This window comes from Peromyscus leucopus, chromosome 19, assembly GCF_004664715.2.
Source record: "Peromyscus leucopus breed LL Stock chromosome 19, UCI_PerLeu_2.1, whole genome shotgun sequence".
NCBI classification, from domain to species: domain Eukaryota; kingdom Metazoa; phylum Chordata; class Mammalia; order Rodentia; family Cricetidae; genus Peromyscus; species Peromyscus leucopus.
Window position 1 is genome coordinate 75640459 of NC_051079.1, and position 13369 is coordinate 75653827.

Consider the following 13369-nt stretch of genomic DNA (forward strand, 5'->3'; position numbering starts at 1 on the left):
GAATGAAGTCTTGTGTTCTTCCTGAAAACACAGACCCTGCAATTTTTGTTTTGCATCATCTGACACCTCATTCATTCCTCCCGTGGAAGCTACATAATGGCCCAGTAAGTTACATTTCAAAAGAATCTCTCCAAAGAATTACCCTTTAAACTATAGCTGAATTTTTTCCTTTGGCTTTTAAAATCTCCTATTATATAGCAAAGCAAAACATCTTAGCAAGTCCCAATTTTCTCTTCCTTAACTACAATGCACCCTTGGATATAATGGCTACATTTCCTAAAGTTCCTTCAGCAACTTTTGTTAGATTGCATTCCAAGAGCCAATTCAGTCAATTGATTTCAGGTACTCAAGTTCTCAAACTTCAGTGTGTGCATCACCAGAGATCACCTGGAATATTTCTTTCACAAAAGGATAAAAAGGAGAATCTTTAATGTCACAAAAAGTATTATTTGAACCTTTAGAGTGCCTAAGAATTTGAATATTCTATGTGATTGATTGAGATGTTGTATAATTATATTATTTTTAATTGTTTACATACACGTTTGTGCATGCACAATTGTATTCCTGAATACATAAGTACAACCTATCCACTCTGTATACCAGGGCACAATGTCCTGCCTTTGTAAGAGCTGCCATCCTCACACCACCTAATCGTTCACATGTAGTCTAAGAAGAGACATGGTAAACACCTAGAAAACAATGTTCACAGTTTATTTTTTTAAAGGACCAACTTTGTAAAGCTCCCACCATCTCTCAACAAAAGAGGAACCCAAGCTTTTCACTCATACATTTGAGGAATATTTAAAACCAAAACTGTAGCGCTGCTATGTTGGGATTTCTGAATCATACCTTGTCCAAATAGGGTTGCTCCCTTTTTATGTGTCCTCAAGAATTCACAGATATGTGTGCATGGAAGTTGTTCATACAGCATTCTGCTCATTATTAGGGAACAAGATCTTGTCTAAGTTCAACATTATGATCCGAATACCACTCAGTCATCTCTGGAAAGGCAAAAGACCAAAGACCAAGGTATTATCGGTCTTGTGATACTGCTTCTCCACCTTGTATTATTCCTGATTCAGTACTCACCTCCACTACTGCTGTCATTAAAAAAAGTTTCCACTGCTAAACTACTGTTGTTCATAATATTTAAGAAATGGAACTAACCCAGATGTCCACCAACAAAAGACTACATGAAAAATATGATAGATGTAAACATGGTGGAAGATTATTCAGCCATGAAGAAAAATGAAATAATCACATTGTCAGGAAAGTTGAAGAAACTGGAAGTCATTACATTAAGTGAAATAAATCAGAAACAAGAAGAAAAATGCCATGTGTTTTCTCTCTTATGTGGACTCTTATGTGTGAGTCATTAAATTGTATAGAGGACCAAGATAAGGGAAGAAAAGACCTTTAAGGGGAGCCAGAAGGGGAAAGAGTAATGGAATGGAGGAGACATTTGAAAGCAGAAGGGGAGAAGTTGGTGAAAAAAGAGAAGCAGCAGGAGGAAGGCTTGGAAATGGGAAGCTGGTGGGGAACGGAATAGAGAATGGAGTGGAGGATGAAGTGGGGGATGGGGTGAGGGATGGAGTGGGGGATGGGGTGGAGGATGGAGTGGGGGATGGAGTGGGGGATGGGGTGGGGGATGGGGTGGGGGATGGAGTGGGGGATGGAGTGGGGGATGGAGTGGGGGATGGGGTGAGGGATGGAGTGGGGGATGGGGTGGGGGATGGGGTGGGGGATGGGGTGGGGGATGGGGTGGGGATGGAGTGGAGGATGGAGTGGGGGATGGGGTGGGGATGGAGTGGGGATGGGGTGGGGGATGGGGTGGGGGATGGGGTGGGAGATGGGGTGGGGGATGGAGTGGAGGATGGAGTGGGGGATGGAGTGGGGGATGGGGTGAGGGATGGAGTGGGGGATGGGGTGGGGGATGGAGTGGGGGATGGGGTGGGGGATGGAGTAGGGGATGGAGTGGGGATGAGTGGGGGATGGGGTGGGGGATGGAGTGGGGGATGGGGTGAGGGATGGAAGAGTTGGGGGGAGCAGGATCAACAGTGTGTTGAAAAGTGCCTCAATAGAGTCTATTCATTGTATATTAATTTCAAACACCAATAGTATTTTTTTTAATGACAAAAAGGAAATATTTCAAAAATGACATCTTAGCACTCTGGCTATGGTTATTCTTTATCTAAAGTAAATTCAAAGAGTATGAACCATATTGTTTGAAAATGGAGGTCCTGAACACAGGGAGCAGTGTCAGCTCTGTACCAGAGTCCTGTGCGTGTGGAGCCCTCTCCTGTTTGTGCCTGTTCAATAAACTGCAGTATACAACAGCTTGTGTGGGCTCAATTTTGTGAGATCACACCCTACAGTTCCCATCTTATACTTGTACCACAAAAGACAGAAGATGCTAAAAGATATCTGCAAAAGAATTAATGTTAAAAATATTAATAATGCAAGCATGCTTTGTAGCAAAAGTATTGTAAGTCTGAGTTTCACCCTCATAGTACATGGTCTTTGTTTTTATAAGTTCAAAAAAAAGGTGAAATAATTAGATCTGATGAAACATAAACAGAACCAAAAAGTGCAACCAAAGCTATTCATCAGTTTCACTCTGTCATACTATAAGTGTGTACAATGAGATATTAATAATCAGTAATTAATTTTAAAATTAAATATCAAGGAAATGAAAGCCTTTTCCAAGTGTTTAGTGACTGATAATGTGATCCTTTTCAAATCTTCTCTGGAATAATGGCAATGTCCAGAAGCCTCTCTTGAGGTTAGTTTCTTACTTAAAAGGGAACAAATGTGAGAAACATTTGTCATTTCATATGCAATAGGGATGTCTGAAATGATGCCTGAAAGTCTGCACAGTGGCAAAAGGAATCGCATTCCTTTGTCAGCAAATGCTGTGGCTGCGGCACACGAGACACAAACACATTGCCGAGAAACTGGTGAAACAATGCCAGGGATAATCTGCAGTGTGGGAAAACTGTGACATGGATGAAAAGACAGATGTTGCAAATGCATGGAGCTTAGAGTGTTTTCATACATTATAGATTTCCTTTTAATAACAAAGCACACTGGAAAGCTACATTTCTGCGAGCCTAGAGAAGAAAAGTACCTGAGGAGACAGTGTCAGTGGTAAATTATTTCTCATAAGAAAACAGTATTTTGGGGGGAAATTGTGTAAACAATCATTGATGGATCAGCTGCTCTGACTGGAATAAAGAATTCCAGAGTAAGTCAATGAGCTAGCACTGTAAGTGAATTTTCTTCACCAAATTATTCATAACTAAACAAAACATGCATTCTGTTTGAGGACATCATGGACGTGTGTAATTTGATATAAATGGTGCATTTAAAGCACATTAGAATCATTGCGACATCCGCATTGAGTTTGCAAATGATCATGAAAATCTTTTTCACTAGCAGAAATTCTTAAGTTGTGTTGAGATGAAAATGACTTAATTGTTTCTCAAATTCAACTGTTCCAAATTTAATGTTGTGTGTGTGCATGTGAAAGCAAATGGCTATATGGATCTTCTTCCTAGCTATTATTTAACCCCCCCCTCTCATTGTATATACACCTTAGCATTTGAATAAGTAATAAAATTAACTATTTGCCTGAATTAACATATGTCACAGTCGCAAACAGCTCTAGAAAGACCACCTAAGTTCTAGTCATGATTGTGCCTCTTAGCCCAGTGCATCTTTGAAAACTATAGATTTTTCTCTGTGTATCAGGTTCTCCACCTCTGAGGGAGATGACAGTAGCTATCTCATAGGAATATAGTTGTAATCTGAGGAAATAACCACATGACAAGCTCAGTAAGCCTCAGTCAGGAAACATTAGTTACTTACAAGGCCATCTGATTTCACAGGCTGTAGCTGCCCTGCACAGTGCCAGCTTGAACAGGTTACCGCATTTCTCAGAATTCTCTTTCTTGCATATGGTAGGCACAAGGGAGTTCTGGGGACTGAGGGGTGGGCAGTTTTGGGAGATGTGCCTAACTATAGTAGAAAGTTTCTGGTGGTCTTTCAGAAAAATGATGAATGGAGAAAATAGCACATTTCTGAAATATGCTGTACGCTTTTAGGACAGATGGAGAAAATGAATACTGCCTCTGCACACAGACAGGAAAAGTGTCATGAGGTAAAGATTTAGTAGTCTGCAGTCTGTTCACGGATTCTAACTTGTTGTTTTGTTTTGGTTTTTTGTTTGTTTGCTTGCTTGTTTTTCTGCTCTGTTTCATTACAGTTAAGAGCCTGAAGATTTGGCCAGCACTTTCTCTTCCTCTTTCCGTACCAGAGGGATTCTCCTATTCACCATTGGTGTCTGAGACACTGATAACATCTCCCAAACACTCCTCACAACACAATTCATTTATTCTAAAATCGGGCTGGCAGACACTCTTCAAGAGTTTCTTTCTATCTCGAGCATCTGAAGCACAATTAGAAAAGACCTCCAATGTCTAGCAAATAATTAAAACACTTGAAATAGAGTAGGCAGCTATTCATCCTCATTAAGAGGCAGGGAAACACAGGTTGAATTACCTTACAGAAAATTAGATGGGAAAGGGGAGATGATAATCATAAAATAAAAGATCTCCTGACCCCCTTCCATTTTGTAGAATGCACATTAAATTGTATTCTAGCTTCAGAAAACACACACACACACACACACACACACACACACACACACACACAAAATGGCTTTTCTTTTGAAATCATACAGGACATCCCACAGCAATGGTGCTTCAACAAAAGCACACCTTAGCAGTGGTCTTCAGTCCTGCCACATCCTGTCAGTCATTGCTTTTAAGTGGATCTCTATAAGAACTGTCTATTGGACAAATTGCACATGCAGATATATCATATCAGTGTACAAAAAAGAATTGAAAACACAAATTCTCCTCAAAATGATCAAAAGACTTAATTATAATACACTCACTTCATCGCTGACAAAAAGACATCACCATTAAATACCAAATAATTTATTAGTCTTTTAAAGTTCAACAATTTATCTTACAAAACCCCTTTGAGAACAATGTGATTTATTTGTTTGGTCCAACTTTAAGGTCACTGACTACTCCTGAGAACCACATTTTCAAATCCTTTTATTAAATCTGAAATATATGGAAAATATTGGCATTTATATATTATATTAACCCTATGATCAAAAGGATAGATAACTCTCTGACTTTGGGGAAGACTTGCTGTCAGTTACTCGTTTTGAAGTTACTGCATTTTCTTTCTTAGCAACCCATGCTGTCTGTAGCTGGGAGCTGTTCAGTCCTTTCTCTTGGGAGGTTTTTCATTTCTCAGGCACCTCCACCCCGAGATTCTGAAGCCATCCCTGCCGCACTTGCTGTGTGGGACTGTTTTCAGTTAAGCTCCACTCAGGTATAATAACCTGAAGAGCTTGTCATCAGAAAGCTCGGCTGAATCTTCAGGAAACAACGGGAGCTAAAACTGTCTCCTGTGTCAGCAGAAGGCTCCGCTGCTCATGTGCCATTCCAAGAGGCAGGGTGTTAGCTCTTCTCTATGTCTCAAATCTATAAGTTAGAAAGCATGGCTAACTTATTAAATTAAATTAATCCATTGGAATCAATATAAGCAAAAAATAAATTAAAAATGGGCCAGTTCATTTGTTGAATGAGAAAATAATCTAAAAGGACCTTTGCGGTCTTATTTAAATATACATATTTCACCGTTAATGAAATAGCACCAAGAACTAAACAAATGCCTAGGTGCTGTTACATGTCCAGTCTGCAGGGAGTCAGATGTAAAACTGACTTTACGTTTTGTTTTCAATGTGGTCCTGTGATGGTCAAATTGTCAGAAACCAAAATCACCTAGGATACAAACCACTGGGTATGACTGTGAAGGAATTTTTAGAATCAGTTAATTGAAGTGGGAGGACCCAGGCAATATGTAGGCCACACCATCCCATGGGCCGGTTGCTGAACTGTATAAGACTCTTTAAATATAAACTGACTTCCAATTTTTTATTTTGGCCTGTGCTGTGTAGCAATAAGCAGCTCAATGTTATCCATTCTGGGCAACAGAAGCAAGATACACCTCTGTCAGATACTTGATTACAAGAATAAACAAATGATAATCTGAGATCACAGTATTGGTTAGCTTCTAGTTGACTTATCATTATAGTATCTGCCCACATTCCTCCTCTTTCAAATCACTTCTCTTTTGTTTCTCTTTCTTGGCATTATTCAACAATCTTACAAGCCTTTAGGAAGGTAATTTGGATGAGACTTAACTCAACAGGTGCACATAGCACTTAGAAGAGAAGATAAATGAGGCAAGATTCCACGCCTCTACATGTGTAATTTCAAGTTTATTGGTATCAATAATCTTCACTTTTTAGTTACTTCAGATTTTTTTTAAATCCCTTGGAAAATTAAGTTTTTATCCCAAAAGAATGATCAACCACAGGGCTCAGAGCTAGAGCTAGTTATTGCTAGAACCATAGGCAGGCTTCTCAAAGCATAATTCATTCTCTTCTCCACCTCTGTGGCACTTTGTTTAAGTAGACATTACTCAAGAACTCATGAATTCATTATTTGGTAGTGAAATGACCTTTAGTTGCTGAATACCTATAAATAACCTTTATTTTAAATAATATACACGTTATATGTTTTCTAATATTATTCATGTCATTCCCTACTATTTATTAGCCTTCTACTATGAAGATTTAAAATTAACTTTACTTAAGCGTTTGTACTCTATGGTAGATGACTAACATACAATAACCAAATGGTCTTTCATTAGTTACAAAGAAAAAGTGTTTAAGACCTATCATTAATAAAAGAAAAATAATATGGAAAGATATTTCAACATGTTTTCAAAGTTATTGAACAGATAGGAAGTTTTATTAGAATTCAACCCAGAACTAATGTTTAAACCTGGCCTCTTTTTAAAGATTAATTTTTTTCAGTGTGTGTGTGTGTGTGTGTGTGTGTGTGTGTGTGTGTGTGTGTGTGTGTAAATATGCACATATTGGAAGGGATACCCTCAACAGCCAGAAGGGATTAGATTCCCTGAAGCTGGAATGTTAAGAAGCTTTGTGCCACCTGGTGTGGTCCTGGGAACCAAACTCAGATTCTCTGTTAGAACAGGATGTGCTCTTAACCACCTTGTCATTGCCCCAGGCCCAGGCCTGCACTCTTCCTATGAAGAGCAGAAGGAGGAAAAGAGAGAGGAATGAAGTAGAGGACAGAAGAAAGAGGAGGGGATAAAAAAAGTAGGTAAAGGAGGGAGGGAAAGAAGGAGGGAGAGAGCTAATGAAGGTCAGGGAGGCAATCACACACTGCTGGAAAGCAGAACTCAGCATGGCACCTATGAAACACTTTGTTCTCTGTGAACAGAGAGTCTACAGCTCTTCTTCTTCCCTTAATGCTGGGAAGGAGAAATATGTAAGGTAGGAAATGTTAGGACTGTCAAGGTAAATGTATGGTTCTTGGCTTCCAAATGAGTTGCCTAGGAAAGGGGTCTTGATTGTTCATAGGGAGAGTACACAACAAGATACAGGATATCACCCTGTAGCAGGAATCTTAAAAGTTCTTATTAATAAAATCAAACCTGAGGCCAGTTATTGGGATGAACACTGGAAGATCAGAGAGACAGAACAAGCCATAGCTAACCTTACCTTGACAGTTCCTCAGCTGATCCTGTTTCCTCAGACTGGAAGCTTCTGTGTCCTCATCCCAATGGCTCTCAGCTGAACTGCTGCTTGAAATCCTGAAAGCTTAAACAGCCAAATGCTTCTAGTTTCTGGTCCTCACGCCTTATATACCTTTCTGCTTTCTACCATCACTCCCTGGGATTAAAGGCTAGCTTTTGGGGATTAAAGGCGTGAGTCACCATGCTTGGCTGTATCCTTGAACAGATGGATTTCTGCTTCTGGAATGCTAGGATTAAAGGTGTGAGTGCCACCATTTTCTAGCCTTTGTATCTAGTGGCTGTTCTGTCTCTGACCCCAGATAAGTTTATTAAGGTGCACAATATTTGGGGGAACACAATACCATCAACTCACGCTGTTTTATTAATAGCACATTTATTATCTTCAGAGTCCACTGTGAACAGGTGTCAGAGCAGACCAAACCCCAATAGCTTCAAGCTGTAACCATGAAAACAGTGGAAATAGTCTTACTTGGTGTCCATCTGCAGTCACGTCTCTTTTATCCAGAACGACTTCTTTAACTTGTCAAGCGCTGGAATACAGCCACATTGTTTGTCTTTGTGCTTGAAGTGCATGCCATCAGCAGACAAACTGATACCCCTCTAACTGAGCAGAATGATTAATTAATCCCTGCTTTCTATAGCACACAAAGTGAAAGATGCAATCTAGGATGCCATTAAGAAGTCTTTGAGAGGACTGACTCAAAACCCCATTCTACCACCTCATGGCCAAAATGCAGAAAACGGCAAAGCCCCCTGAGAATGTGGAAATCATCCACATTGATCAAAGACACACACAAGCACAAACAACAGGAAACAAATGTGAAAATGTGTAAAGATGCTTTAGTTAAAATGGCAGCTTTTAATCTACAGATACCAATTACTAATCCGTTATTCACTTCAGACTATGTTTTCTTAATATTGGTTTGCTATCCAAGTGAGGTAGCGTCCAGCCACCTTGATGATATCTTTTTCTTTTATATCCAATTTTATTCAAATCCAAGATTTAAGTATATTTTCTTCAACCACATTGCTAACTGTAGAACATCTATTTTGAGCAATTAAAATAAATTTTACTTTCTACTCTATATGAGTTTACACTAAAGCATTATAGCACATCACACAGAATAGTAAGTATTATTAAAATGAAAAAAGAAGCCACTGAAGTAAAAATTTCTCCCTTTAATACAACAGCACTTTGAGATAATTGAAACAGGAACTGAAATATGAGTGTATCCAGCAGTAACACAGAAAGGTTGAAAATGGAGATAAATATTTCATCATAAATTACAGACTTAGAATCTGTGCATATGTGTCTAATAAAGTAATTTGCATTAGTTTATTCAATGGTGCTTCAAAATTGTAAAAGCCAATCCACATATATTACACATCTGTCATATGACTATCCAGATGGTTATTCTTCCAATTTAAAAATAAGTAATATAAAACTCTTACAGGACTGGCTGGTTGCTCCCTGAACTTTTCACTGTGCTCCTGCCTTCTCCTTGCTACCATGTTACTATTTGTACCAGATAAAGTTTACCTACAGATTTTTGTGGGGAATTGGCACATAGGGTGTGCAGAAATATTTGGGCATAAGAAGACAAATAAAATTTATATTAAGACAGAAATACATATTTTATCGGTATTTATAGATATGTGTTTATATATTGTGTAGGAGAAAGGGTTTTATAGTTGCAAGCAAGACAGAGAACCTGTATTTACATTCACATATGACATTATTCATTTGCTTAAAAGTCCATATGTGGAATTCAGTACATTCTTTTTCATCTCTTTGTTTTTATTTTTTATTGCTTCTTTTATTTTTGAGGCTGTCTTAGTTAGGTTCTTATTGCTGTGAAGAGACACCATGACCACAGTAATAAAGAAAACATTAAATTGGGGTGGTTTGCTTACAGTTTCAGATGTTCAGTTTATTATCATCACGTCAGGGAGCATGGTGGCTTGCAGGCAGATGTGATGCTGGAGCTGAAAGTCCTACATCTTGACTCAGAGGCAACAGGAAGTTGACTGACAGTCACACTGAGGGAAGTTGGAGCAAAAGAGACCTCAAAGCCTGCCCCCACGGTGATACACTTCCTCCAACAAGGCCACACTTCCTAATAATGCTACTGCCTTTGGGGAACATTTTCTTTTAAACCACCACAGAGGATATAACATAACAAATTATTTTCCCTTTGTTTGCTCCCTGCAAACCCTCCCATATATCCCTTCTTGCTGACTTTCAAATTCATAGCCTCTCTATTCATTAATTGTTGTTATATGTGTATATGTATATGTTATATATATGCTTTATATGTGTGACATAAATGTTAATAGACATAGCCTTTCCAGTCTGTATAATATCTCCTATGTATGTTTTCAGGGCTTATTATTTTGTATTGAACAAGCATTTGGTGCACTCTTCCCTGGAAAGACTATTTCTCTACTGTCAGCATTCCATAACTGCCTGTAGTGTGCTTTGTGTTCTCTCTGTTGATCACCTGAACTCCTACCCCAGCAATGATCCTGTTTTATTTCCCTGGCTTCTGCAGTTATTCCAGGATACGTACTCAGAAGGTTTGGAGCCAGGAGCTTCAGATGAAAGAAAACACACAGTGTTTTTCTTTCTGGGCCTGGGTTATCTCACTCAATAAAATCTTTTTTAGTTCCATCCATTTATCTGTGAAGTTCACGATTTTGTGTTTCTTTGCAGCTAAATAATATTCCGTTGTGCATATGGGCCACATTTTTATTATCTATCCATCACTTTGTAGGACATTTAGGTTGTTTCCATTTCCTACCTATTTTGAATGGAACATCCATGAACACAGCTGAGCACATATGTGTCTGTAGAATAGCCAGGTGATATGGTGGATTTATTTTTAGCTTTTTGAAAGTTCTCCGCACTGATTTCCATTGGCAGCCTCAGTTTGTAATCTCATCAACAGTGAAGGATGGTTTGCTCCTCCCTACTCCAGCATTTGTTGTTATTGTTCCATTGACCTTCACCATTCTGACTTGGGTAACATGAAATCTCAATGTTATTTTGGTTTGCATTTTCCTAATTGCTAAGGACAGTGAGTATATTTGAAGATAATTATTAGCCATTTTACTTCTTGTTTTGAGAACTTTCTGTTCAGGTCCAAGGCTCATTTTCTAAATGGGTCAGTGTTTTTTGTTTGTTTGTTCTGTTTCATTTGAGTCTTTGTTTTTTGAGTTCATTATATATTTTTAATACTAACTCTCTGTCATTTGTATGCCGGGAAAGATTCTCCCCATTATGTGGACTTCCCTTTCACTAAGGTAATTGTTTCTTTAGGTCTGCAAAAGCTTTTTAGTTTTGTGAATTCTTGCTTATAATTGCTGACCTTATTTATCTCTTTAGCAAATGGAGTCCTGTTCTGGAAGTCCTTTTCAATAAATATATCTACACCATGTAGGGCAGTGCCTGTGTTTTCTTCTAGCAGTTTCAGTTTTAAGATTTCACATTTAGGTAGTTGGAGCTAGTTTTTGTATAAGGTAATAGATACAAGTCTGGTTTCATTATTCTGTGTGTGGGTATCCAGTTTTCACAGCAAGTTTCACTGAAGGTATTCTCTTTTTCCTAGAGTATGCTTTGGGCATCTTTGTCAAATATTAAGTGGGTAAAATTATGGATAATCAAGTTTGGGTCTACATTGATTTTGTTCCATTGGTCTACACGTTCATTTTTGTGCCAGTACCATATTGTTGTTATTACTATAGTTGTGTTATAAATCTTAAGATCTAAAATTATGATCCCTCTAGTATTGTTCATTTTGCTCATAATTCTTGTGGTTCTCTGGGATCTTTAGTGGTTCCATATGAATTTTAGGATAGTTTATTTTTTCTATTTCTGTGAAGGATGGTATGATGATTTTGATTAGAACTGCATTGTTTGGGTACAATGATCATTTTCACAATATTAATTCTACTACTCCATGGATATGCAATGGATTTTCCATTTTCAACTGTCTTTTCTATCTCTTTCTTCAGAGGTTTAAAGTTTTATTATAGATGGCCTTCACTCCTTGATTAAATTTATTTCTAGATATGCTGTTTTATTTGCAGATACTGTGAATGGCTATTTGTTCGTGATTTCCTTCTCGGTGTGTTTCTTGTTGGTATTTAAAAAAAACTATTGATTTATGAAAGTTGGTTCTGTATCCTTCCACATTGCTGAAATTGTTTATTAGTTTTAGAAATTTTCTGGTAGAATCTTTGGAATCTGTAATGAATAATATCATTATTAGTTTGGTTTCTTTTTTCTCTTTATGTCCTTTCAATTTCCTTCTCTCCGTATTATTTTAGCTTTATACTTTGAGAACAATATTAAAAAGGAGTCAGGGTAGTGGGCATCACTGTTCCTATCTTCAATTACATTGCTTCAAGCTTTTCTCCATTTAGGATGATGTTTGCTGTGGATTCCTCACATAGAGCCTTTTAAATATTGAATTATATTTCCTATATCCCTACATTTCCTAGGACTTTTTTTTTTATCACAAAGGCATGTTGTATTTTGTCAAAGCTTTTTCTGAATCTATTGAGATCATGATGTGATTTTTGTCCTTATTTCATTTATGTGCTTTTATACATTTATTGATTTCAGTATGTTAATTAATCTCTGCATTACAGAGATAAAGAGAACTTGCTCATAGTGGATAATCTCTTTTATATATGCCTGTATTCTGTTTGCAAGTATTTCATTGGGTATTTTTGAGTCCATGTTCATTGGCCTATAGTTTCCTTTTTATTGATAGCTGGTATGAGTAGATATGTATAAAATAAATAAATTCCAAATGAGGGTTTGCTATGATTTTGAAGTAAAGAGAGTTAAAAGCCCTCTAGAAGCCCACCAACACAAGCACATGTAGATAGATCAATGCCTCAGAAACCAGGTCATCCTAAGCCACATGAGACTGTCAAAAGTGGAGCATTATTTTAATATAGAGGGCTGAATTTTCTTTATTTCTTTCTTCTTGTTTTCAACCTAAGTACTACTAATATATAATTCTGATAAATGATGATTTCAGATTTTAGAGCAATTAACAAGATCCTCTTTGGTTTCATTACATCAAAACAACTTATCTTACCTTGATTTCTAAAGCAATTAATCCTTAAATTATTCTACTGTCAAGGAAAATGTACTGCTTATGAGGAGAAAAGTGTATTTCCTTAAGGTCTGGGTGGCTATAGAATACTGGTGCCCAGCTGCATTTCTGAATGCTGAGTTTCACATTGAATTACTTAAGTGATTTGACTCTACGGAGCATTCAAAAAATGCCTTATAGTATGAATGGGATGTTTGTTAGCGAAAACTCACATACAGCAGCTTGGTGTTCTTTCCATGGGAATTCTGATTATGTTAAGGTTTTTAGAAAAAAAAACTATCTTAAATGAACAGCTGGGCATCTTCTAATTTGCACCAATTAATTAGTTTTAATCCATAAAATTTTCATATTTAAATTGATGCCATTTTTCTAACACAATAAACTATATGAGCACATACCATTATTTTATCAAGAATCAAACAGTAAAATATCTGAATAAATATATAAATATATTCATAGCAATTTTTTATTAAATTCTAGGTTTAATGTAAAATACATGTATAAAATTGTAAGATATTATGTTTCAGGATCAT